At 41.5% G+C, this 25,911-nt stretch overlaps 1 pseudogene; it reads right to left on the bottom strand.

The window, feature by feature from the left end:
• Positions 1 to 4,763: 4,763 nt before the first annotated feature.
• LOC137372376 (N-myc proto-oncogene protein-like) lies at positions 4,764 to 24,074 on the bottom strand (annotated as a pseudogene).
• Between the last annotated feature and the right edge of the window lie 1,837 nt (positions 24,075 to 25,911).

The following is a 25,911-nucleotide window of genomic DNA, read 5'->3' on the forward strand; positions in this document are numbered from 1 at the left end:
ATCTGTACCTCCTTTTTTCTTGGAAGTTCTGAAGGTTGTGTTGTCTGCCTGATGCCAGAACGAAGAACATCTTGTCATAGTTGGAGAAAGACTTAGAGTGGGAGGGGAAGGATCCAGTTGTCATGGGCCACATAGGAACCAACAATGTAGGTAGAACCAGTTCCGTTGGTACGGGCTCCACTAAAACTGAACTGGGACCAGTGTCCTGGCAAATTGAACAACTAGGGCAGTAGACAGGGCTTTAAATTATGGAAGGAGAGGGAGGAGGAATCAGGAAAGGGCAAATTCAAAATCAACAAGGGAAATGTCAAGGCTCTAGAGCAGAGCAGCATTTTGGGGAAAAAATAGCAGAGTGAATCAGTAAGGGATAAGGAGAGTAACAAAGGTAATAGGGTATTAGTGGCGAAGGTCACATCAGCGAAAATTAGAAAAAAGTCAAAGCTAAATGTGCTACATATGAATAAGCGAAGCATTCACAACAAATTAGATGCATTAATAGCACAGTTAGAAATTTATAAGTTTGATCTAATAGTCATTATGGAGATGTGGTTCTAGAAGAGATAGGCAAAATGGAACGTGAGGGGCGGTACCCTTGATAATAAAGAATGGGATAAAGACAGTAGTGAGAAAGGATCTAAACTCAGTAAATCAAGAAGTAGAATCATTTTGGGTGGTGGTGAGGAGGATGCAAAGTAGCTACAGAGGGATATAGACAGGTTGGATGCATGGGCAAGAACATGGAAGGTGGAATACAATGTGGGTATTCTTTGGTAGAAAATAAAACAGAATATTTTTTGAATGGTGAGAGACTGGGAAATGTTTGCATTGCAAGAAACCTGAGTGTCCTTGTGCATAAATCACAGAAAGTTAACATCCAAGAAATTAGACAGGCAAATGACATGTTAGCTTTTGTTACAAAGGGATTGGACTATAAGATTAAAGAAGTTGGACTACAATTATACAGGGCAATGGTGAGGCCACACCTGGAGTACTGTTTGCAGTTTTGGTCTGCTTATCTAAGGAAGTACATACTTACCCCAGAGGGAGTGCAATGATGGTTGACTAGACTGCTTCCTGGATGAGGGGATTGTCCTATGAGAAGGGATTGAGTAGACTAGGCCAATATTCCCTGGAGTTTAGAAGAATGAGAGGTCATCTAATTCAAATATAAAATTCTTAAGAAGCTTGACAGGGTAGAAGCTTAGAAAATATTTCCCCTCACTAGGGAATCTAGAACACAGGTTACAGTCTTAGAATAAGAGGTCAGCCATTTAGGACTGAGATTAGGAGAAATTTCTTTACTCAAACAGTTGTGATTCTTTAGAGCATTGGATGCTCAGTCATTGAAATAATTCAAGACAGAGGTTGGTATATTTTTGGGAATTAAGGGATATGAGGAAGATGGAGTTGAGGTAGAAGGCTAGCCATGATCTTGTTCAATAGCAGAGCAGGCTCGAAGGGCCAAATGGCCTACTCCTGCTTCTATTTCTTATGTTCTTAAGACAACTATTAAACTTGCTCCATGCTCAACATAAAATAAAGACAATAACCCCAAGTCATTTTTATATAACTTCAGTGTCATTTCCATATGGTCCTAATGCTACTCAGTGAAGCAAACCTCATGATCCTGCTTTCTAAGCAGAATTGCACACCATGCATTAATGAGGAGGATATCCAACATGATGGGCATCCACCCATTTTTTCTTCATTGCAACATCCTACATTAAATTGATAATTGAGCACTTCAATAAGAAAGCTAGTTACAAAATGTATAACATAAATGTGTATTACTGGTTTTTACTTCTCTTACTATTGTGCAGTAGGTATACTGAACGGGTTTATGTTCCAAAGGCAATGTGACAGGTGAAACAGTCTGATTGAGCTGTAGGACCTGACAGCATATGATGTGTACTGTGATAATAAAAGCGAGGTATGTGACATTTCATGATAGATATTGTAATATGAGGAGTGAATTACAAGGCTTTACACATAATGCCCTGTGACTGCAGCTATGGTTTACAACCAGTGGCTTATGCCTCTCTATCAAACATTAAGCAATGGCTGGGACAACTTAACAGCTATCACATCTTTTTGCGAACACCTTCTGATCTTCAATTAGGCCCTGATCAGTGGTGGTTTGACAGAAGCAAGAACAGATAAACAAGCCAAATAGAAACATAGAAAATGTATGGAACAGAGTGAGGTCATTTGTTCCATCATGTCTGAACCAGCTGGAAAAGAGCTATCCAGCCTAATCCCCCTTTCCAGCGCTTGGTCCGTCACCTGGTAGGTTACAGCTGTTCAGTTGCATATCCAAGTATTTTTTAAATGTGATGAGGGCTTCTGCTTCTACTACCCTTTCAGGCAATGAGTTCTAATCTTCACCACCTTCTGGGTGAAATATAGTGCTCCTTAATTCCCTTCTAATCCTGCTACCTAGTGCTTTAAATCTATGTCCTCTGTTATTGACCTCTCTGCTAAGGGAACTAACTATGGGCTAATAACACACCATTTTTTATATCACTTCAATGCAAACTTTCTGTTATCAGTAGCATAACTTGGATATGAAATTGTTCAAATTGAATGTAAATAAGTAGTGTGCAACCATTTTAAGGAGATCAGTCTTGCATGGCATCAGCTGTATACTGGCTGCAGTATAATGGAGCACCTGGGATCGTGCCTACATGTTGACATATTTTTAATGTTAGCAAAGAACAAGTGCCCCATTAACTATTGACTGTGTTACGACTGAGGCAGGAGGACTGCACTGTTTTATTCGAGTTCCACTTCTCCAAGGGTCACGGCATATATTTAAACTTTTTCCCACTTACCGATATGGTCAATCATAGACTCTATTTTTATCCCAGAATAAAACACACCAACCAGGTTTCTCTAATAAAAAACAAAATTATCAGTTCATTATAAAACAAGTCTTAACCAGTAATGAAGTAAAGCATAAACACACAGATTGAAATATTAAAGTTCCCTTTTTACCTTAGCTCCCTCACACTCACATACACACATATGCCAGTTAACCGGAAAAATAAAGGGATTTTTGTTTTAAGAGCTCTATTACAGACAAAAAAAAACACTTGGGCTGAATACTTGCTCATTCTTGAAGAAGCAGCACATGAGATATATTGTGTTCCAAAACTGGCATACAGTCTGGCCTCCGAGTACAAGGCCATGGGATCTTTTGGGTAGTTCTTTTCAGGTGGTGTTGAGAATTAATTTAGCAGGCTTTTCTTTAAAGACAGGAGACCAGATGAGTTGACATAGTGGAGTTTTCAGGGTCCTTTAGAGAGGTGCTAGAAGGCTGAGCTGGGTTGTGATCTTCTTTCCTTCCTTGGGAATTCTCTTCTCTCCTTGGAAGTTCTTTTCTCTCCTTGGAAGTTCTCTCCCTTTTTATACAGATCAAACCCAACTCAAAACAATTCAAAAGCGGAACTAACAACAGTTCAACCTTTTGATCTCCATCAATCTTGGCCTGTCACTTCTTTGGAAACAGGTGTCCAAGGTTCTCTGTTGTTTATTGAGCCGGCAGTCAGGTGGTTTCCCAGAAAGCCTTGTTGTTGTTGTTGCTGGAAGTCAGGTGGTTTCCCGGAAAGGCTTGTTTTCATCACAAGACCTTTCAGTGCCCCTTTTAAAAAACATTTCCAGGGACTGTTTTTCGAAAACAAGTGGCTTTTATATGACCTCTTTTGAAAACCCCAAAGTTTAATATTTCTTCAATCTTTCAAAAATGAGTCCTCAAAAAATATATTTAACAAATCACAGAGGCACTTTCGTAACAACTGGCATTAAGTTTATTTGTTTGTGCATCATGCTCAATTTTATCTAACCAAAGAGTGATGCAGTGCTGTCAGAAAATTTGTGCCTGCTTGTGCTTTGCATTGCCTTAACCAGGTCCTGGTTTAAGCTGTAACAACACCATAAAAGTCTGTGCTATGCCTTATAGCCTGAAGCACTCTGTGTGTTGATATGGGTCAATGATGCTGAATTAGTATAAAATTCAATATGTATTTTCTAATTCAGATGATAATCACAAATGTTTATGAATTTCAAACCTAATATCACATTATATTACAGGTGCTTCATCAAAACCTCTATTTGTTGGTTTATATTTATGAAGGGATAATTCGATATTCATTCACAAATGTTGGCAGCTGATACCTAATGAGTTAAACCTGAGATATTAAAACCATCCTCAGTTTAGAACCAGAGTATGGTTTGGTTTGGAAAAGCATGATAATTGAACATCATAGCCTCAACCAGAGGCAGTTAGTGTCATGTGTTCTTTGTGTTCTTATGTGTTCTTAAGCAACACAATGAGTTACGTGGATTCCAGTTTCTTTGAAGATCTCTAACAGGTTTACTAACAGCTAAACTTGTATATACAAAACAGAGCAAACTATCTACAGAACCTTCGTCTAGGGTTTTACAGTTACAGAGTGACTATGGCTTCTAATGACATGATTACATCCTGGTACTTACCTAATTAGCATACTGTGTTCTTAAAGGGACATCGCTCTTGAAGTGATCATACAAAATCCCCTTTATTTCCAAAGATAAGTCTCATACACTAGAAGTAAAAACACATAAAATTGGATAACATCAAACTTAGTTCTACAGGGATAGAGATTATAAAATTTTCAAGTATGAGGATAGGGATTGTGAAATTTATGAGTGCAGAAGCTAAAGAGTCCATATATCGTTTCGGTGATTTGACAATTCTTGCTTGGCGAATTTGCATCTCAGTGTTGCTATTTTTTCTGAAGTTTCTCCCTCGCTGCATACAGTTTCTGTTGTTCTGCCTTCAGCCTGCTAATATACTCTGTTGCTTTTCTCAGGATGACCATTTTTGAGGCCTAGTCAATCTTAGAAAGTTCCGGCACCTCATCTCAAAGAGCCAACAGACAATGCTTCAACTCATTCCTCCTCTGCCTCTTTAGGACATTGTGTGTCATTCGTCTCTCCCTATCCTCTGCATCTGAAGGCCTGGGGCTCAAGGTCAAGGACTTTTGGGGGGAGGAATACGTGGCCTCATGGATGTAACTGTCTATTCTGGCTTGTTTTGGTGCTGGTGGTTCTCTAGAGAGCAAAGATGAGGGTGCGGTATAGTTGTGCTGCTGCTGGATTTCCAGATTGTACTGTTTGATGCTGGCCAGAGTCTACTAGCAGGTTCCGGTACTTGGAGATTTCCCCTTGGCAATTCTCCCCACTGCCAGCCTTTGCTTCTCAATGGTTATAATGTCAATCTCTTCTTCTGAGTCGCTGGAGCACAAGGAAACACTGCCTGTTGACAAGGAACTTTCACCATCTGAATTTGGATCTTCATTCTCTTGGTGTGGAGTCTCTGAGAAGGGGCTGATACTCTCCAAACCAGAACTACTGAGATCCTGGAAGAACTGTGACTCAATCTCAGACATCAGTGGGCTGGACACGGTGGGTGCATCCTCTCTGAGTTGCAGTACGATATCACCTTTGAAATATTCTGTGGCATTGAAACTGCCCGGGTATATTTGTCATGAGACCTGGACTGACTCAATGCGGGTACCCTTGGTCTCTTCTGCTGTAGTGGGTACCTTGTTGATCTTGTGGATGGTCATGCTGTTGAGGTCCTTACACACTAGTAGTCCTGCCACTTCTGATCCGCTCGTGTCTACCAGGTAGGGCGGCACAGTGGCGCAGTGGTTAGCACCGCAGCCTCACAGCTCCAGGGACCCGGGTTCGATTCTGGGTACTGCCTGTGTGGAGTTTGCAAGTTCTCCCTGTGACTGCGTGGGTTTTCGCCGGGTGCTCCGGTTTCCTCCCACAGCCAAAGACTTGCAGGTGATAGGTAAATTGACCGTTATAAATTGCCCCTAGTGTAGGTAGGGAATATGGGATTACTGTAGGGTTGTTATAAATGGGTGGTTGTAGGTCGGCACAGACTCGGTGGGCCAAAGGGCCTGTTTCAGTGCTGTATCTCTAAATAAAAAAATAAATAAAATATTTGTGGTTTCCATGCCGTCTTGCCATAGCTGTATTGCGTTGTTAGTGTGCCACTGCAAAGTATGGGTGACCCATTGTATGCAGTTAGCTTTGCAGTTGTTGGTTGTATCATTAATTTCCAATGACCCCGTTACCTATCTTTCAGGATTCGGACTGGTAGGATATTTGCACCAACTCCCACGTCAATCTTAGTCCTGCTTGCCATCTTTCTTTGGGCACATGATATTGATAGTAGCAAAAGCTTCCAGTTGTTTGACTTCATCAACACAATGTGTCAAGGTCACAATGTGAAACGCCTGATCGTCTTCTGGCTAAGAATGGCTCCACTTTGAGTCTTGTCTTAGCTCTATTTTGCTGTGGACTTTGTATATCAGCATGCATTTATGCAGGTCTTTGGCCCCCTCCTTGCTGCTGTTGCCATTTTGCTATGCCTGTTTTCTATTTGTTTATGTCTTATTGTGACTTCTGGCTGCATCTTTGGAGCAGATTTCTTGTATAGGCGGGCCCAGTGTCCTTTTGCACCATCACACGCCTTGCACAGGTCTTGAAATGCAGGACAACTTCACGGTGAGTGGGACAGACTTTATTTACCACACAGCTTGCTTGCTTCTTGCAACCTGGTTATCATGCCGATATTGTTGGTTGCACCTAGTGCTTGCAGATGTTGTTGTCCAGCTACAATGGCTTCGTATTTCCTGCCATCTTCTAGCAGCGCATCAATGATGTGACCTTTCTTTTTTCCCACTTCAATAGGTGAAACACTTCAATAGGTGTTGAGACAATCACCAGCTCCATTATTCGCTCCGACATCTCAGTTTCTGAAAAATCGCTTTTGTTGCCCTTACTACAGCATCTACTGATGAATAGATCTGTTGATTCCTGTGGCTGTTGCCTGTGGGACATCAATTCCAGGTGAGGAATTCTAAGATTCACTCTTACCTGAAGCTGATCTTCTAGCACTTTCTATATCTTTGTGGGATTTTTCTGGTCCTCTTCAGATAAGCCAGAGTTATGGATTCTGTATAACTGCTCATTTCCAACTGCTATCAGTATTTTCACAGCCTGCTTCTCTGGTTCTACAGCCAATTGATCTAGGAAGCATAACTGCATTCTTTGATTAAAAAGTTTGAATTCAGATAGGATATCACTGGTCTTCCAGTTCATGCTGGGAAATTTGCTATCCATCTTTCTGATGTTTTTGTGCTTTCTGCTGTGTATTTAACTTTGTTCAGCTCTGTGTGTACCTGCAGCACCTTACTTGTTATGACTTTTCTATTTGTGGTTTGAAACTGGTTTTAAAACATGTTCTATTAACTTTGTGCTGTTTCCCCTTTAAGAAATTGTCTTTTATTTAGACCAGCTGCTTTGATGGAGAGTAACAGGTGCTTGACAGTGTTCTCTATTTAGTTTGCTTTCAACACTTCAATAGGCAGTTCAAGGGCTTTCCACTTTGCTTTTTTTTGCTAGAGTTTATTTATCTTCTTCACCGTTGACTGGTTCTGTTTGTATGTTTACTCAGCTGTTCGATAGGCAGTTCAAGTGCTTTCCCCTTTGTTTTTTTTTGGTAGAGTTTATTTATCTTCTTCATGGTTGACTGGTTTAATGATATTTTTTAGCTTTGGTTGTGTGAATGGAGACTCTGCAGTATTTGGGTGTTGCCATGCTTTTTTGTTTGGACTCCTCCTGTAATGGTATCGAACTCAATCAGCCTGAGCAAGGAACTGGGTTTTCCCTGTTCTTTTTTATCTCTCCCACAAAGGCTTCAAAAAAATCAATTTCCCAAGCACTTCAAAGTCTTTTCTCTAAACTGAGATTCCTCAACCATTGGCACAATGAGTTACACAACCACAGAAATCAATTTACAGCCTGTCGTTCAGTACTCCGACTCCCCTAGCCTGAGGTAAGTTTTTTCTTCTTTCCACTGTTTGGGCCAGTATTTCTTTCACTCTTTTCAAATATTTGTTTTAAAATTTCTTCACTTGTTTGCTGTTTTGCCAGTAGTCTTCAAGGCTATTGCTGGTCTTTTCACCACTGCTGCCACCATATCCTGAGTTTCTTTGTGTTATCTTAAGCAACACAATGAGGTATGTGGATTCCAATTTCTTTGAAGATCTCTAGCAGGTTTATTAACAGCTAAACTAGTATATACAATACAGAGCAAACTACGTGCAGAACCTTTATCTAGGGTGTGACAGTTGCAAAGTGACTATGGTTTCTAGTCTCATGACCACATCCTGATACTTAGCTCATTAACATACTGAGTTGTTAAAGGGGCATCACTGTTGAAGCGATCATACAACAGTTAGAAGCTGCATAAACAGAAAAGTGTGTAATGACATCCTATGAGACGCACTACATAACTGTACCAGTAATTAACGTGGTCACCAGTAACCTTGTAACTGATGGAACTTATTACTTCAAGGAACAGTCACTGAAGAGATAATCACCTTCCATGTAAAACACAAACTTCATAATTATCCATATTTCAATGCCTTCTTTCAGAAGGCTATAGTTAAAAAGGTTACTGTGCAGAGGCCTGTAGACACTTATTTCAGTTCAAAGGGTATGAAGTAGCAACAATCTGTTGATATCAAATTCTTGTCGAATATGGCCATTAACCAGCATTAATTTAAAAATTGCTGCTCTGTTGACAGACCCATGGAGCAGTTTATTTTTAATTTTTAAAACAGCAAAATCTTGCACTCTTCCACAGCTGCTACATGGATGTACAAATCATTCAAGTGTGATTCAACAATGACGAATTTCAGGTACATGAAATTCTATCTGGCCGTACCTCTATTTAACCTAGCCTGAGTTTTGTTTCATTGTGTAAGTGCAAATACGACTATTTTTCAAATTAGCATGGAGTTAGAATCAATGGGAGGCTAAATTCAATAGTCCCAGAAAATGGGCACAGGGATTACAGTGCAGTATTAACCCATACCTGTTGCTCCCAATGCAGGCAGCATACCAGCTTCGTACTTCCTATTAATTTGAATGATTGCTGCATGCATCCAAAGCTAAACATGCTGTTGAGTGCCTGCATGCCTTAACAGGGGGCCCGAGTTTGTTCATGTCTAACACCACTTAAAGCCAGCCTGCAATATTTAAAGCCAGCCTGTGTCTCTTAAAGGGGAGGGGCATTCTGGCTGGAGCACGTGCTGGACTTATTTGTGGAAGAGAGTCTGAGCAGGACAAAGAGTGAATTATGGTTCATTAGGGAAGAGCGCATGCTCCAAGTTTGTCTGACACTGCACCAAATGCCTTGTTGGAGGAGCTAAAGAGGAGGAGAGAGGCCCGCCTGCCCAATTGTGCAAAGGCACTGGAAGGAGACAGTCAAGCTCCAAAGACCTGAATGCAGTGTCACAAGAAGTTCAATGACATCTCAGGAGTGTTCAAGGTTACTCAATTCATTTTCAAATACTATATCCCACCAACTAGCCTCATCCACTGCTCAAAGCACGACACCTGCATCACTCACCTACCAACAATCTCCATCAATCACAACTCATATCTCACATTTGTAGCTTCACCTTACTCTCACAAGCTTAGCACTGCTGCAAGCCTCACACCCATATCTCACAGCTTGCACACATTTCCAGCTATTCAACCATGACAGGCACATCACTTAAACACATTGCAACACTCTCACTGGCATACTTCCTTCTCTTTCCTCTCTCTTGCAGGAAAAGTAGATGCATAACCAGAAACAGCAGTGGCTAACCAGTGGAGGGCGGGACACAACTGCATGCCCCAGTAGTCCAGCAATATGTTCTCCAACAGATTACTAGGATTGCTGAGGCACTGTTGCAGGGGAGTAGCAGTTTTTCCTTGGAGTAAACCTGCTGTCCTCTCTCAGGATGACAGCAGTTTTCCTCCCAGCACTGCCACTCCACCTGTGCTCCTGCTGTTGCCTGTTCGCTAGCCAATCAGATTGCTACATGGCAAGATGGTTTAGTCCAAAACTGAGCTTTCTGGAGCCACAGATCCTTGAGATCATCCTGAAAGGCCAACTGCAACCTTCCACCAGCCTTGTTGAGGTAGCACTGCATGCGAGCACTAGGGTAAGCAAAAGCACATGGAAGACTGGCATGAAGGGAGTTCACAAGCATAATCAATTGACATTTGTAAGCAATATGGCATGGTTTGATTTATAAATTTGGCCCACTCCTCTTCCTCCCTCTTCCAGCAGCTTGGCCTGCTCTGTGTCGCCTCTGCTAATTCTCATGCAATATAGTTGGTGACAAGGGCTGTGTCCTCATGATGGTGAGGTTGTGCAGCATACCGTGAACCACCAAGAATCTTGACAAGTCCTCTGCTGAGTACTGAAGAGCTCCACCAGAACAGTCCAGGCAGCAAAATTATCTATCACATTTTTTGTGATAGTATGGCTTTTGTTGTATGAATTCTGCCCACATGTGCGTGCGTTGCGCACAGGAGTCATGTGCCACATTGCCAAAGGATAGCCATTGTCGCCCTATAGCCAGTCTCTAGTTTGTCGTGATTACTCAAATAAAGATGACACAGTGAACTGCCACAGACTGAAGGCATCATTAGTGCTGCCAGGGTACCAGGCATTGATCTGCATGATACTCTGCATGTGGTCGCACACCAACTGTAAATTGGGGGAGATGAATCCCTTTCACTTGTGGTACATCTCAGAGTTGACATGTGGTGCCCGTAAAGTGATGTGCATGCAGTCAATGACACTCTGCACCATGGGGAAGCCTGCTATCCTTATGAAGCCACATGCTCACTCTGCCTGCTTCTTTCTGGCAAGTGACAATGAAATGCATTCAGCTCCCTTGGAATACCGAGTCGCAGTGGCCTTCCTTACACAACAATGGGAATTGTTTCTTGCCTGCTCTAGAATGGAAGGAGCCTGATGCATAAAGGTTCATGGCCATGGTCACCTTCACTGCCGCTGGCAATGGTCTTTGCCCCACTCTGAGGCTGTAGTTGTGGTTGGAACAGGTGGCAAATGCGAGTGAGGCATTCTTCATGAAGTGGAAATGTCTGACACACTATCCTTCACTGAGGGTCATGTAAGGCAATTAGTCCCTGACCACTCTGGGTAGATATGGCTTCCTGCTGAGAGCCCTTGGCCCATTCCTCTTCCTCCCTCTTCCAGCAGCTTGGCCTGCTCTGTGTCGCCTCTGCTAATTCTCATGCAATAGTCTAAGGGGGAGGCATGCTATTGTACCCATGTTAGGGAGCAATTGGTTTGTGCAGAATTCTTGCAATCAGGACAAAGTCCAGCAGCTTGTGTCACACCACTCCCTGTAGATTTTAGCAACTTTAAAGAACTCTAGAAATCACCAAACACATCTACAATTGCAGCAACAGCCAGTAGAAATCAATCAGCAACTAACCTGAAAGCAGTTGATGTTCCCTTTAAATATCACTGGTAGGAGATCCTTCCTACTGCTGAACGTATATTCAGCTGTGCATGTTTAAGAAACAGCGTTATCTGGAGCGTCGAACTCCAAAATGGCAGTGCTGACATCATGATCTGCCAACTCTGCAAACCCCTGGTGGATGCTCCCTGCATGCGTGCTCACACCCTCACCAAAATGGCATCCAGCATGGATCGCACCAGAAATGAGTGTCGATCTGTGGACACAATGTTAGAGCCAAATGGCACTGCAGTGACAAAGAAACAGGTGCTAAGGAACCAAATTTTGCAGCTATAGAATCTACGAGCACAGAAAGAGGCCATTCACCCTATCATGCCGGTGAATATGCTGGCTCTTTGAATGAGGCATCCAATTAGTCCTACGCTAATGCTCTTTCCCCATAGTCCAGAATTTTTTCCTTTTCAAGTACATATCAAATTCTTTTCTAAACGTTACTAATGAATCTGCTTCCATCACCCTTTCCGGCAGTGCATTCCAACTCACTGTGTAAACCAAATTTCTGGCAAACGTCCTCCTGCCCCTATGCTAAGTTCTGAAAAATAATTCTGTGTTTATATTTTAAGTTACACAAATGAATAAGGTTGCAGACTAAGAGGATTTGTGATACATTGCCTGTAGCAGGAGACATTGTAGCCAAGGAAAAACAATTATTTTTGGTGCAGATAAAGGATTATAGTTGTGCTATCCTACTTCGTCAGACCTTTGTATTTGTTTTATATATTGACATTAATGTGATCAAATTACATTAGCCTCCATGGCTAATTTGACGGTTTAACATGCTGTTGTTCTAATCTGCCGTTTTGTGGAATGATACCATCCAGAGTTGTTTCCATGATTTGCCGTTTCAGACCTTCAGTTGTTCAAAGATAGCTCCAAGCATTTGGGGAAGGAGGAAAGGGCTGGGAACTATGAGTAAAGGCAAGTTATCCTCTGCAAAGTTAATCTGGGCTTTCTTTTGTGCACCTCCACTTTTGCACCAGCTGTAAACTAGCATCAATAAAAGCCCAGCAGTCAGTAACCTGCCCATTTTCTTGCTCAGGGCATGCTGCACAGTGCAAGGAGAACCAAAGAGAAAGAAAATTGACAGAATACCGATCCTCACTTGAGCTTCTCTCATGATTTCACCCAGATAATTTTCAACAAAGTATTCTTTGGACATGATTCGCATGATATATTTATTGACAATATTGCTACAAAATCAGCCCAGTAAATTAAGATTAGTGAAATATATCAAGATTGCAGTTTGTTGACAAATGTTGATCTGGTTTCGCACACCCACATACACACCTGTAATTGTTCTAAGCCAATGAGCAATAATAAATCAAAGCCATTTCAAGAAATGTTTTCATAGTAGAAATCTGGAAATTAGCAGATTTAATTTAAAAAATCTAATTTTCTTTGTTCTGTATATCCACAAGTCAAAAAGCATATCTGTTTAAAAGAAACAATAATAAAAAAAAAGTGTAAGTGACTCTCAAATGACTCACTTTTTAAATTGCCTTTTTGGGCTGTCAGATTAATACAGGTTAGTTTGAAAAGCAAATGTTGCTGAGAATCTCTAATAATAATGTTTCTAAGACATGATTTCCTGACGATGGGGAAGGGGTGGAAGGTGCGATCAGCATCTGTTTAATCCTAGTTCTATAATAGTGGCATCAGATTCTTGACAGTCTCGTGGAGGTAATGGTGGGGCTTGTAATTCTTGACAATTTTGAGGTTTCTATCAATTTATACTTTGTGGTGGTTGGGTAATAAATGTACATTTAGTCCTTGATGATAAGAAACATTAGAACACAAGAAATAGGAGCAGGAGTAGACCAGACAGCCCCCTTGAGCCTGCTCCACCATTCAATGTGATCACAGCTTTAACTCCACTTTCCCACCTGCTCCCCATATCCCTTGATTCCCCCAAGAGATCAAAAATCTATCTACCTCAGCTTTGAATGTACTCAATGACAGTGCATCCACAACCTCTGGAGTAGAGAATTCCAAAGATTTACAACCCTCTGAGTGAAGAAATCTCTCCTCATCTTAGTCTTAGATGATCAGTCCCTTATCCTGAGACTGTGTCCCTTCGTTCTAGATTCCTAGGCAGGAGATACAACCTCTCAGTGTCTTATCTGTCAGTGTCAAGCCTCTTTAGAATCTTGCACATTTTAATGAGATCATTTTTCATTCCTCTAAACTCCAGAGGATATAGGCCCAATTTACTCAGCCTCTCATCTTAGGACAACCCTCGCATCCCAGGAACCAATCTAGTGAACATTCACTGTACCGCCTCCATAGTACCACCACCTTTAGATATGGAGACCAAAATTGCAGTACTCCAGGTGTGGTCTCACCAAAGCCCCATCCAACTGTAGCAAGAGTTCCTTATTCTTGTACTCCAATCCCCTTGCAATAAGAGCCAACATGCCATTTGCCTTCCTAATTGCTTGCTGTACCTACATGCTAACTTTGTGTGTTCCTTGTAACAGTGCACCCAAGTCTCTCTCAACATCAACATTTACAAGTTTCACGCCTTTTCAAAAATATTCTGCTTTTCTATTCTTATTACCAAATTCAATAGCCTCACAATTCCCCACATTATTCTCCACCTTGTTGCTCACTCATTTAACCTGTCTATATCTCTTTCCCCCCTCTTTGTGTCCTCCTCACAGCTTACATTTCCACCTAACTTTGTATCATCAGCAAAATTGGATACATTACTTTCAGTCTCTTCATCTAAGTCATTGATATAGATTGTAAATAACTGAAGTCCTAACACTGATCATTGCAGCACTCCACTACAGCCTGCCAACTTAAAAATGCCCTGTTTATCCTTACTCCCTGCTTCCTGTCTGTTAACCAATCTGCCTTCCATGATAGTATATTACCCCCAACTCCATGAGCCCTTATTTTGTGTATTAACCTTTTGCGTGGCAACTTAGTGAATGCCTTATCAAATGCACCTCATCGAATGATTTAGTGGGCAGGGGTGTTTTCATGTTATCTAATGGTCTAGAGTAGCTGGTTCACTAGCCTGAGTTATCAGTCTGTATCCTTCAGATCTGAAATACTTGGCTCTTGGGCATCTCAATGTGAAATATGAGAGCTATATCATATACCTCTGTATATTACACAATTTTGATAAAGATTGTAAAGTATGGGAAATGAAAATGCCTTAATGGCCGAGTAGGAGTTACTCCTGATGTTTGGGCTACTGTGCATCTTATTGGGTGTAAAGAAACGTGTTAAAATTAACAACATTTTTAGTGAATATATAGAGAGGATCTCTTTACCAGATTGGATAATTGATGGGTGCAAAGGAAAAAAGTTTCTTCTCTCCAGCTTGGTGAAACTTATATTTGAAAATAATTCTGAGTCACTAGCTTCAGAGCACCATCTTTCAGCTGTACCTGCCCGCAAAGTGGTAAAAGCTGAAACTGGATGCAAAGGGAAAAAGCTCTGTTAACCTTCACTTTGAGCAATAACATTGAAACAGTCTTTGTCATAAGCTGCTGAGTGCTACCACATACAAGTTTACATCTGATCCTGTATGTAGAGACGATGTACTTTGCCAAGAATTGAAATACACATTCATAATTGTGTTCATTGCCATAATATTTAATTATTATTAGATACTATTTATAGCATTGTTACACTGATAAATGACTATAATATTAATGTAACTCTAGCAAAACTTGGCTCTGAAGTTCAATCCTGAACATATCTATCATTTTCAAAAAGATTGCTTTGAGGGCTCTTGTCCTGAGTAATCATTGTTAGTATGTAATAAATAAAAGCCCTCTCTATAACCTTACCATCCTTTAATCATATTAAACGTCATGCATTCAAAAAGTATTTCAAATGCTGTCAGTAATGTACAGTATGCTACAATGAAATGTGACATTTGCTGTCCGTTGCTGTATTTAGCAAATGTAACTGCAGTGCAATCAGTGAAATAGCTGTGCCTACTGCTTCTGCCTGCAGTACTTCGCATCATTCAACTATTAAATCCTGTTTTAAGATCTTCAGATTATGCCAGACATTTTTTTCTTTTAGGATTAACCAGAACACCAAATGTATAGGCTGCAATGTAAGCAATTCTGATTTGCAGATATGGTGATGTGAATATTGCATCATTGTGAGCTTTTCTCAACCAGCTAACCAATATAAAAAGTATGGAGTGACTTATTGGCCAGCATGACCACTGCAGTGTTGAATGTATGGAAATATCACAATGAGATTCTGACTGTCTTTGCCACCTTCCTTACAACTGCCTACTTTCCGATGGAACCTGCTGCCTTTCTGCCAGGGGTATCTCTATGAATGCATCAAACAATCTAGGACCCTTTTCAACTGGTGAGAAGTGATGTTGTGCTTTAACTGTCTACAGCATGCATGAAAACTTGTTATGTCTATCCTTTCCAGTGTCAATAAGACAATGCAGGGCAGTTTTCTGGCCTCCAAATTACTCTGCATGACTAATGAAGGTTCTAGGAGAACATTGCAATGGGTTTGTGATGGTTTGAAATTGACCAGTGTTAAGACAGTGCCACCACAAACCAAGGAGAGACAACTTCTGGTCCAGAAGTAAGTCAAAGCAACAAAAAGACTGTGAAGGGGAAATAATCTCTGCACTGTCAGCAGGACAGATAACAAAGCAAATCTATCTTCCTCCATCAAGTAAAAATCCCCCAAGTGGATTAGTGTACACATTGTTATGGTCAAGTGAAGAGAAGTTGAAGGGCTTCCCTCTTTTCCCTCTCTTTGTTTGACCACAACAGATTTTTTTAAAAAACTGGATGTACTGGCCAATTCAGTAGATGTATGATTATTTACTTGCCATGATCATAACACACAAATAGGTTACAGAGTGAGGAAGGGTAGATTGGTTGAGTTAGAGTCCATAAAAAAGGGATACAGTCTTTGGAGTTTAGTGATTTGTCTGGCTTCTAGCTGAATTCGGTGGTCCTGTGATAGATGACTGGTTCGGTGGGTCTCTTGGCTACAGCAATGCAGATGATTTCTTCCGATGGGGTTTCTGATTGTAACAGGCAGATTTTGAAGCTTGCAAGCTGGAATGGAGAGAGAGAGAGTGGGGACTGACCCCCACTTGGATCTGCATATGTCAGAGTCCAGATGCTTCTTCTTGCTGCTGCAGAGAAACACAAGCTTAAAACCACAGATGGGGCAGGGCTTGACACATGACAGTCACTCAGTGATTCAAGCATAGTGGTTAGCAGTATTTCTTCTTGCTAAAAGAAAAAGAAGAAGCAGTTCCCTTAAACATCCTTGGTCATGGCTCTTGCTAGGTTGAGCAGACATTTCGTCTCCCTGCTCACAGGCCTTGCAAAGTAGGATACAGTGTTGCAAATTAGGTGTCCATCTTAAGATGCTAGCAAAGTCATCTTTTATCTGTTCCTTTTAAAATTTATTTTAAAAATATAAATTCAGATCTCCAGTCAGTGGATTAAAGAAAATTATCATTCAGCAAAGCAAGTTGGCATGACAACATATTCTTCATTTTTGTAACTGTATACAAACCAAACTTGAACTGATTGTACGTTACAGTTTTCATCATACTCGATGTTTTATCTAATATCGAATAAGATAATAGATGTCTGTCAAAATCAATGTAAAACACTTCTATGCAAATCATCTTCAAAGAGCTTCAAGGATTCAGTGGAAAAATGCATTCTGTGCCTCTGTCAGTTAATATTCCTGTCACGTATATCAAGGGATGTATTATGCTTGAAAGTAGACAATTTCCTTTTTCTGGAGAAGCTGCCACATTCTCTTTTAATTGTAGTCACCATCGCTGAACAGGAGTTGGGTACAACAATCTGTTTTGTGACCCGATGTGTTGAGTATTTAATTTAACTGATATGTCACAGATAAAACTTGTTTTCTGTTTGCAACCAGCCTGCTGTAGACTATTCCACTTACAAGGAGCTTGGAACTTTTTCACAAATAACTGACCTGTGCCAGTGACCACAGTATCAAAGGTATTCATATCTGGATCTCATGTATTGGACATATAAATGGGCAGAATATTTACTATTAACTGCAAACAGTAACTAATTACATAAGATTGTTTAAAATATCAGCCTTAATTAAAATATATCTACTGTCCTGCCATTATCTCCCACTCCATTGCATTCTCCAACAGAGGAACAGATAGTTGAACTGTTCCAATGCCGTTCTGTAATTATCGATAAAATAGCTGACAACAGTCTAAGATCACTCAGCCTAATTTTTTCTCCCTTCCTTGCACTTGGCAATTTGTTTAACAAGTTATCAGAGATGAGAGGCTTGTAACTATTGTAGTCACTGACACTGGCATACCTTAGCACTTGGTGGGACAGTACATGCAGGCAACAATTGTCTGCCTGGGACGAGCCATATTGTATCAATACAGCTTCACAGAGATTCACCACCTTTGTCTATTTCTGGGCATGGTGTTCTCATTGATGAGAAATAAATAATCATCATTTTATCACAAGATAATATCGGCATTAATTACCAAACTGCTGGAACAATGTTCATTAATGTTTTATCCTAATCTGACCTGTACTGTGATACAATGTCCAAACTCTCAGTGAAATGTAGGCAGAAGGGGCAATGGTGGAGTAATGGTAAGGTTGCTGAGCTTAGTAAATTGGGAGCTTGGGTTCAAATCACAGCAGTTGGTGGAATTTAAGTTCAATTAATTAATTTTTTAAAATCTGCAATTGAAAGCTAGTCTCAGTAATGGTGCCATTAAACTATCATTAATTATCATAAAAACCCATCTGGTTCACTAATGACCTTTAGGGAAAAAATCTGCTGTCTTTACCTTGTCTGGCCTACATGCGACTCCAGACCGCAGCAATGCGGTTGACTCTTAACTACCCTCTGAAATGGCCGAGCAAGCCATTATGTTGTCAACGGCAATTAGGTATGGGCAACAAATGCAGGCCTTGCCAGTGACACCCACATCCCATGAAAGAATAAAATAAAACAGGTAAATAACGGAAAGTTCTTATATGAATGGAAATAAAGTGCGTTCAAATACTGATAAGTTGCAATGAAAATAAAGTGTGTCTGGATCATGTTTTATAAATCATTGGATTTCATATTTGAAGTCACATAAATCTAGATCAGCGGCAGGATTTAAACATTAATCTTGTTGTCTAAGTCTACCACAGTGCAGCAATCTGTTCAGAAGTGTGATGCCTGTATTGCACCAGGATGCGAAGAGGGACTAGTGCCAGATTAAAGGAAATTATAATCAAGAAGTTTGTCTGCCTCCTACATTCACTCATTTCATTGTATGGTGAGATCTGACATTACAATGCTAATAATGGCAATATTATGTAGTAAACATTTAATATTCATCTTTCGGTGAGCATTTTTTTAATGCATCTGTGGCAGCCACCAAAAAGAAGTATTAGTCCACTTCATTAATGATTTAGACATGAATATAGGAGGTATGATCAGTAATTTGGCAGATGACACGGAAATTGGTGGTGTCATAAATAGTGAGGAGGAAAGCCTTAGATTACAGGACTATATAGATGGGCTGGTAAGATGGGCAAAGCTGTGGCAAGTGAAATTTAATACTGAGAAGTGTGAGGTGATGCATTTTGGGAGGACCAACAAGGCAAGGGAATATACAATGGATGGTAGGACCCTAGGAAGTACAGAGGGTCAGATGAACCTTGGTGTACTTGTCCATTGATCACTGAAGGCAGCAGCACAGAGGTAGATAAGGTGGTTAGGAAAGCATATAGGATACTTGCCTTTATTAACTGAGGCATAAAATATAAGAGCAGGGAGGTTATGATGGAACTGTATAAAACACTAGCTAGGCCACAGCTAGAGTACTGTGTACAGTTCTGGGCACACACTATAAGAAGGATGTGATTACACTGGAGAGGATGCAGAGGAGATTCACCAGGATGTTGCCTGGGCTGGAGCATTTCAGCTATGAAGAGAGACTGAAAAGGCTAGGGTTGTTTTCCTTAGCGCAGAGAAGGCTGAGGGGAGATATGATTCAGGTATACAAAATTATGATAGGTTAGATAGGAAAAAACTTTTTCCCTTAGCGGAGGGGTCAATAACCAGGGAGCATAGATTTAAGGAGGCATAGAGTGGATTTGAGGAAAAATGTTTTCACCCGGAGGGTAGTTGGAATCTGGAACGCACTGCCTGAAGAAGTGTTAGAGGCAGGAACCCTCACAACAGTTAAGAAGTATTTAGATGAGCACTTGAAACGCCATAGCATACAAGGCTACGGGCCAAGTGCTGGAAAATGGGATTAGAATAGTTAGGTGCTTGATGGCCGGCACAGACACGATGGGCCAAAGGGCCTGTTTCTGTGCTATTTAAGTCTATGATTCTATGACTTCCATTTGCTAATGAGGGGTTTATTGGTTGCTTTAGGACTCCTCTGAGAATAGGGTTGCCTTGATCTTTGTTTTCATGGTCTGGATGTGGCCTAACAAGTGGCTGTCACCAGAAAGGTTAAAATTTTTATAATCTTTGAAGTGGAGCCAGGAGGACCAGTTGGTTGTGAAGAAGCCTATCCAATATTATCCCTGTTTATACATAGGGTGAATGTGCTGACCAGCATATTTTTTTAATGATTATGGAATTTGAGCCTTTCAAAAATAAACATTTTACTCTTATCTGCTTGGTGACAGATGATTGACCAAGTAATCATGGCCAATGCTAAGGAAATGCTGCATTGTCAGCAGTGCCATCTTCAGCTGAGACATAAGTGAACCTAAACTCCCAACTATCTGATCCAAGGTTTCAAATGCATAGATGCCATCAAGGGGATGTTAGATAAGTACATGAGAGACAAAGGAATATAAGCAAATGCAGACAGGGTTAGATAAAATCAGGTGGGAGGAGGCTTGTGTGGAGCATAAAGAGCAGCATAAATCAGTTAAGCCAAATGGTCTGTTTCTGTGCTGTAAGTTCTATGTAATCCTGTGTAATTATGAGATAGCTGTAAGATCAGGGTGAGAGAGATCTCTTACTCTTCGGTAGGGAAACAGTTGTTAGTGGCTCAGGAAAGATCCAGACATGATTTCATCAGCTACCAAGCAGGCTTGTGATTGAGTATGTCGTGTATGGATGACCCAAGACTGAACCTGGCTTCCATCATGGAGTGTCAAGGACTAATAGCATTTTATAGTAAAAGCAAAATATGTTTTTTTTTTACTCAAAGGCAAAAACAAGGACCTTTCTTGATGATAGCATCTTGTCCCTTAAGATAGACATACCAAAATGGCAACTCTGAAAAGTTGCAGTGCCAAGTTTTGCCGATGAACTACAACAGGGGCTAGAGTAGGGAATCTGAGTGCTGAGGTCTCTGACATTTATTAAAATGTAATTTATATTGCTGCACTGTCTTCATGCACAGTCAGATGCAAACACCTGAAAAGTCATACAAGAATTACTGATGCAGTGCTTTTCAGATGCAGAATGAGAGGAAAGGATTACAGACCCTGTTTTAGGTGCTTTATCTTGGAAAATTGCCTCTATGATTTGAAAAAAAAGGGCAAAGGAAACTTTAAATGGAACAGAAAAATTAAGCTACAGCCAAACTGATAAAAAAGAGAATGAAAGAAATATAGAAAGAAATATAGACCGACAGAGAAACTGTATGATAGCTGTACAGAGAGAATTGTACAGCCAATGAATTGCTTTTGAAACGTTGGCCAGAATTTTGCACTTGTCGGAAAGTGCGCCGTCCACCGACTGAAAAGTCGGTGGCAATCTCGCCTCCTCCAAGCCTGGGGATCCAGACAGGATTTTACGGTCCCCAGGCCCCTAATTGGTCTTAGGTGGGACTTCCACTTCATTGAGGCAGCAAGTCCTGCCTAATGGAGGTGCCGGCCAATCTTGGCTGGCAGCTCTTAGTCCCAGTAGCGCCACTGGGAGCGTGGCCACTGCTGGTACTGCAACCCAGCTTCAAGATTAAGGTGACAGAGAGGACGGAAAAGAGGTAAGTTTGTGCAACCTCACTGGGGGTGATTGGTTGGGTCCCAGACAGGCAAGGGGAGTCGATTGGGGTGGGGGCAGGGGACAGTTTGGGCATTGGATTGGTTGGGGCATCGGAGGCGGCCCTCCGTCGGGCACATGGTGCCCGATCAGGAAGTCCCCCACCCCCAGGCCATCAGAAGGCCGCCTACTTTTTACAGGTGGCTTTTCTTAGGCCTGGGCCACTCACCTGCCAATGGTAAAATCCCCATGGTGGTGAGCAGAGGCCCTTAAGTGGCTGTTAACTGGACACTGAAAGGTCTTGAATGGCCTGCAGTGGGCAGGCCATTTCTCGCCGCCGCCGCGTTGCGTAAAATGATGGCGGAGGCGGGAACAGGTTGGGAAGGGCCCCCCCACCCCCCGCCCCCGAGCGTCCCACTCCATTTTACGGCTTAAAATGTTGGCTCTAGTCACTGTTGTTGTGTTGGGAATGTTGCAACCAAGATACGTACAGCAAAGAGGTAAACCATCAGTCAATCTGTTTGATAATATTGGTTGATAGTTAAATGTTGCCCAGGACACACAGGGAGCTTTCCTGCAGAAGGGAAAGGTGACAGACAAAAAAAATTGACTCAGAGTGAGGGGCAGAAAAAACACAAGAAAATGAAATCTCAGAGACAGACGCAGAAGCAACAAGAAGAGCAAGTGAAGCCAATGTTCCACTTTTTTTTTCTTACCTTTATATCAGGGAACGGGTGACCCTTGGAAAAATAGGGTCAGAAAAATTGGCCCCAGTATTCTGAAATATACAGAACAAAGCAGAGAGAGAAAGAGTTGAGGACAAACAGAAAAGCAAAAATTTAAACAGGAGATTAACTAGTTACATTAAAACTTTAGTAGCTGAAAACAGCTTGTACTATATTGCACCACCTTTGTATCCCAGTTATTGAATCAGGTCACTATATATCATGGAGTGGCACTAATGCAGCAATAACTGTTGTATCTATATCATTAAGAGAATATATTTTTATGATAGTGCATCCATTTTTAAAATAATTTTAAGGACTCTTGTTTCAGAATTGTGGAAATGGATTCCTCTGGAGGACTGAAAATGCTGGACTTTTTTTTAAAATGTCACAAGAAGGACTTTAGGATGTGGTTCAAAAACAACCCTTACTGGATGCCACATGACTGAAGCTAAATAAACAGCAGGAGCATTGGTGACTGGGGGGAGTTGTTGACGGAGAAGTGACATGTCAAGACTTATGGTGCTCAAGGTTTTGTTTTGTTTTGGAAAGCCTGCCAGACTAATCCTCAACATCACCTGCAGAGAAGTGCTCCTAACAGTTCCCAGTGACAGTCGTCTAGACATATTTGGGATGTCAGAATAAAGGGACAACTGATTTCGTTCCATATCTTCTCCTTTACATTCAAGAATTAACAAGTATTTGACCAAAGTTTTTTTTGTGTCTTTTTTGTAAAGAGATCTCCGCAGAGAAAATCTCTTTGTTGTTTTTCTTTAACACGTATGTATATGTGTGTTTGTATGTGTGTGTTGTGGGAGTCAGTTGCCAACGTTCGCCAGAGCTGGCGGGCAGCCATAAAGGCGGGGCTAAAGTGTGGCGAGTCGAAGAGACTTAGCACTTAGCAGTTGGCAGGAAAAAAGACAGAAGCGCAAGGGGAGAGCCAACTGTGTAACAGCCCCGAGAAACAAATTTTTCTGCAGCACCTGTGGAAGAGCCTGTCACTCTAGAATTGGCCTTTATAGCCACTCCAGGCACTGCTCCACACACCACTGATCACCTCCAGGCGCTTACCCATTGTCTCTCGAGATAAGGAGGCCAAAGAAGGAGTGTGTGTGTGTTGAGCTATGTTAGAAGGAAACTTTCATATTTTAATTTGTGTGTTAAGCCTTTGCATATTTACTAAATGCATCTTGTTTAATAAAAAGTTGATAATTTTTTTTGTTTATTAAAGAAACCCGGTTTGTGGATTTTATTCTGTAATAAAAAGAGTATATAATTAGCCGTATCGGTAAATGGGTAAACAGTTAAATATATGTTGTGACCTGTGGAGAAATGGAACTAGAGAAAGACAGCGCACTTCTCTCGCCTTGGTTGTAACGTATAGGGCTGAATTTTATTCGGACGCCTCACTCTGCAGCGGTGCCCATTAAACACAGATGCGTGCTTGCATTCAGCGGTAGCCGCGAGCCCCCGCGATATTATGCGTGGGGGCTCACTTAAATAGAGGAGGTGGAGCACCTGCCCCTGATGACATAGCCGCCGCGTCCCCAACAACGGCGTCTGGTGCCACCATGCAGATGGCGATGCCATTTTACTAAAGGGCTTTAAGCCCTGACAATTAATTTTAATTTTTAAATGGAAAACATTTTTGCTTTTTATTAAATATAAAATTACGTGATGGAGGCCATCCCCAACCCCGCCCCCCACCCACCGCCACCAATGTTCATTTCATTGCCCGAAACAGTCATCAATTGATATTTCAAATACCCAAACTTTCCCCTCCAACCTTCAATCTTTTGCCCTTCAAACCCTTCCCACCATCCCCACATCCAATAAAAATTGTTTTCCCTGCTCCTCCATCCCTCCTGCCCTGAAATTTTTAATCCTCTCCCCCCTCCCCATCAGGTTCTCACCTCGGAACTCCGTGTATTAAATATATTCAAATTGGCTTACCTGCCATCCCGCGCTGATTTTATGGAGGCTGTAAAATCAGCGTGGGATGGCAGGTAAGTCAATTTGAATATATTTAATGGCAATCTACATATGGAGATGAAGGGCACTGCCAGGCAACAGGGGGCTGCACTGAGGTCCCCCCATCACCGGTAATATGCAGCAGGCCCTTCTCAACAACATGGGTCAAGGCAGGCCGCTCCCCGCAGAATTTTACTGGCCCCGCGCCGTGACCTGCAGCGACGAGGGGCCGGTAAAATTCAGCCCATAATTGGGGGCTTTGTGGGGGATAACCCAAAGCTGATGACGTGCAATTTTAATTGGGGTAATAATAACTGAAAAGGGGAAAAGGAAACCACCAGGTTTCCTGTGCATTGGAATAAAGTTTACACTGCTGGAATAGCTTTGTCAGTTGCTACAACCTTTCTGGAGAGGGAAGATTTATTACCGAGTGATTTGCAAATCTTAACCAAGGCTAGGCTAACAGCATTGGCAGAAAAGCTGAAGTTAGAGTTAAAACCAGGAACTAAGAAAGCAGACATAATTGAAGTAATAGAATTTGAAATTGGAAGAAGGAAAAGGCAAAGGTAGTTCAGTTGATTGAGCTAGAATTCTGTTGCAGATGAAGCAGCTTGAAAAGGAAAAAGAAATGAAAAAACATGAACTTGAAAGAAAAAAAGAAAGGGAAAAGGAAGAAAGAGAGGAAAAGGAAAATGAGAGAGCATTTCAAAAGGAACGAGAAGAGAGGCAGGGGAGAGAAAGGGAGCAGGAAAAGGAATTCAAATTTAAAAAGCTGGAACTAAAACAAAAAGGTAGCCTTGACTCCAGTGAAAGATTTGAGGAGGAAGAATCTGACTTCAATCCCGGGCCCAGTGGAGAGCTATTTAAATTTATGCAAGCCCGCTCAAGGTTTAAGGATAGGGACATAGAGGCATTTTTCATTTCATTTGAAAATCTTGCTAAACAGATAAGGTGGCCGAAAGAAAATTGGACACTGCTCATGTTAAACAGGTTGATTGGCAGAGCTTATGAACTTTATGCTATGCTTTCTGAGGATTATGAGATGAATAAAAAGGGCTATTCTTGTTGCTTATGAGTTGGTCCCTGGAGCTTACAGGCAGAAATTTTGGAACTGCCAGAAACAGCCTGGGCAGACTTATGTAGAATTTGAGAGGGTAAAGCAAATTAATTTTGATCGTTAGATGTGGGCACCAAAGGAAGAGACCACGTATGAGACCCTTAGGGAAATAATTCTCCTGGAAGAATTTAAGAATTCACTCCCTCCATTAGTAAGAACCCATGTAGAGAACCAGAAGGTTTCAACAGCTAGACAGGCAACTAAGATCGCTGATGATTACAAGCTTGTTTACAAGCCCAAACCCTTTGTTTATCACCCCCACAAACCCGAGAAGGATAAAAGGTGGGAGGGTGAAAGGAAGGCAAGTAGCCAGGGACAAGAAGGGATAGCTGAGAATGGCCAGGGATCTCCTCCTCACGCCAGAAAGGAAGATGCTGAGGGTGCAAGTGAGGTCCGAAATCTAAGTGTTTCCATTGTCACAAGGTGGGACACCTTCATGCAGAATGCTGGAAGCTACAACGTAAACCCATGGGACTTACTGGGGTACATAAGGCCAATACAGAGAAAGGGGCCTTGACCGAGAGTATGAAAAATCAGGCTGTAAGGCCGAGTACAAAAAACGCTGTAAGTGTGGGGGATGTGAACAAGATACCTGAGTGTTGTAGGGAATTCTTGTCAAAAGGAAAAGTAACTTCTTATCCCTCAAGTGAGGCAGGTAAACCTATAGTTATCCTTAGGGATACAGGAGTCACCCAAACTCTTTTGCTGG

Source organism: Heterodontus francisci, chromosome 7, assembly GCF_036365525.1.
Source record: "Heterodontus francisci isolate sHetFra1 chromosome 7, sHetFra1.hap1, whole genome shotgun sequence".
NCBI classification, from domain to species: domain Eukaryota; kingdom Metazoa; phylum Chordata; class Chondrichthyes; order Heterodontiformes; family Heterodontidae; genus Heterodontus; species Heterodontus francisci.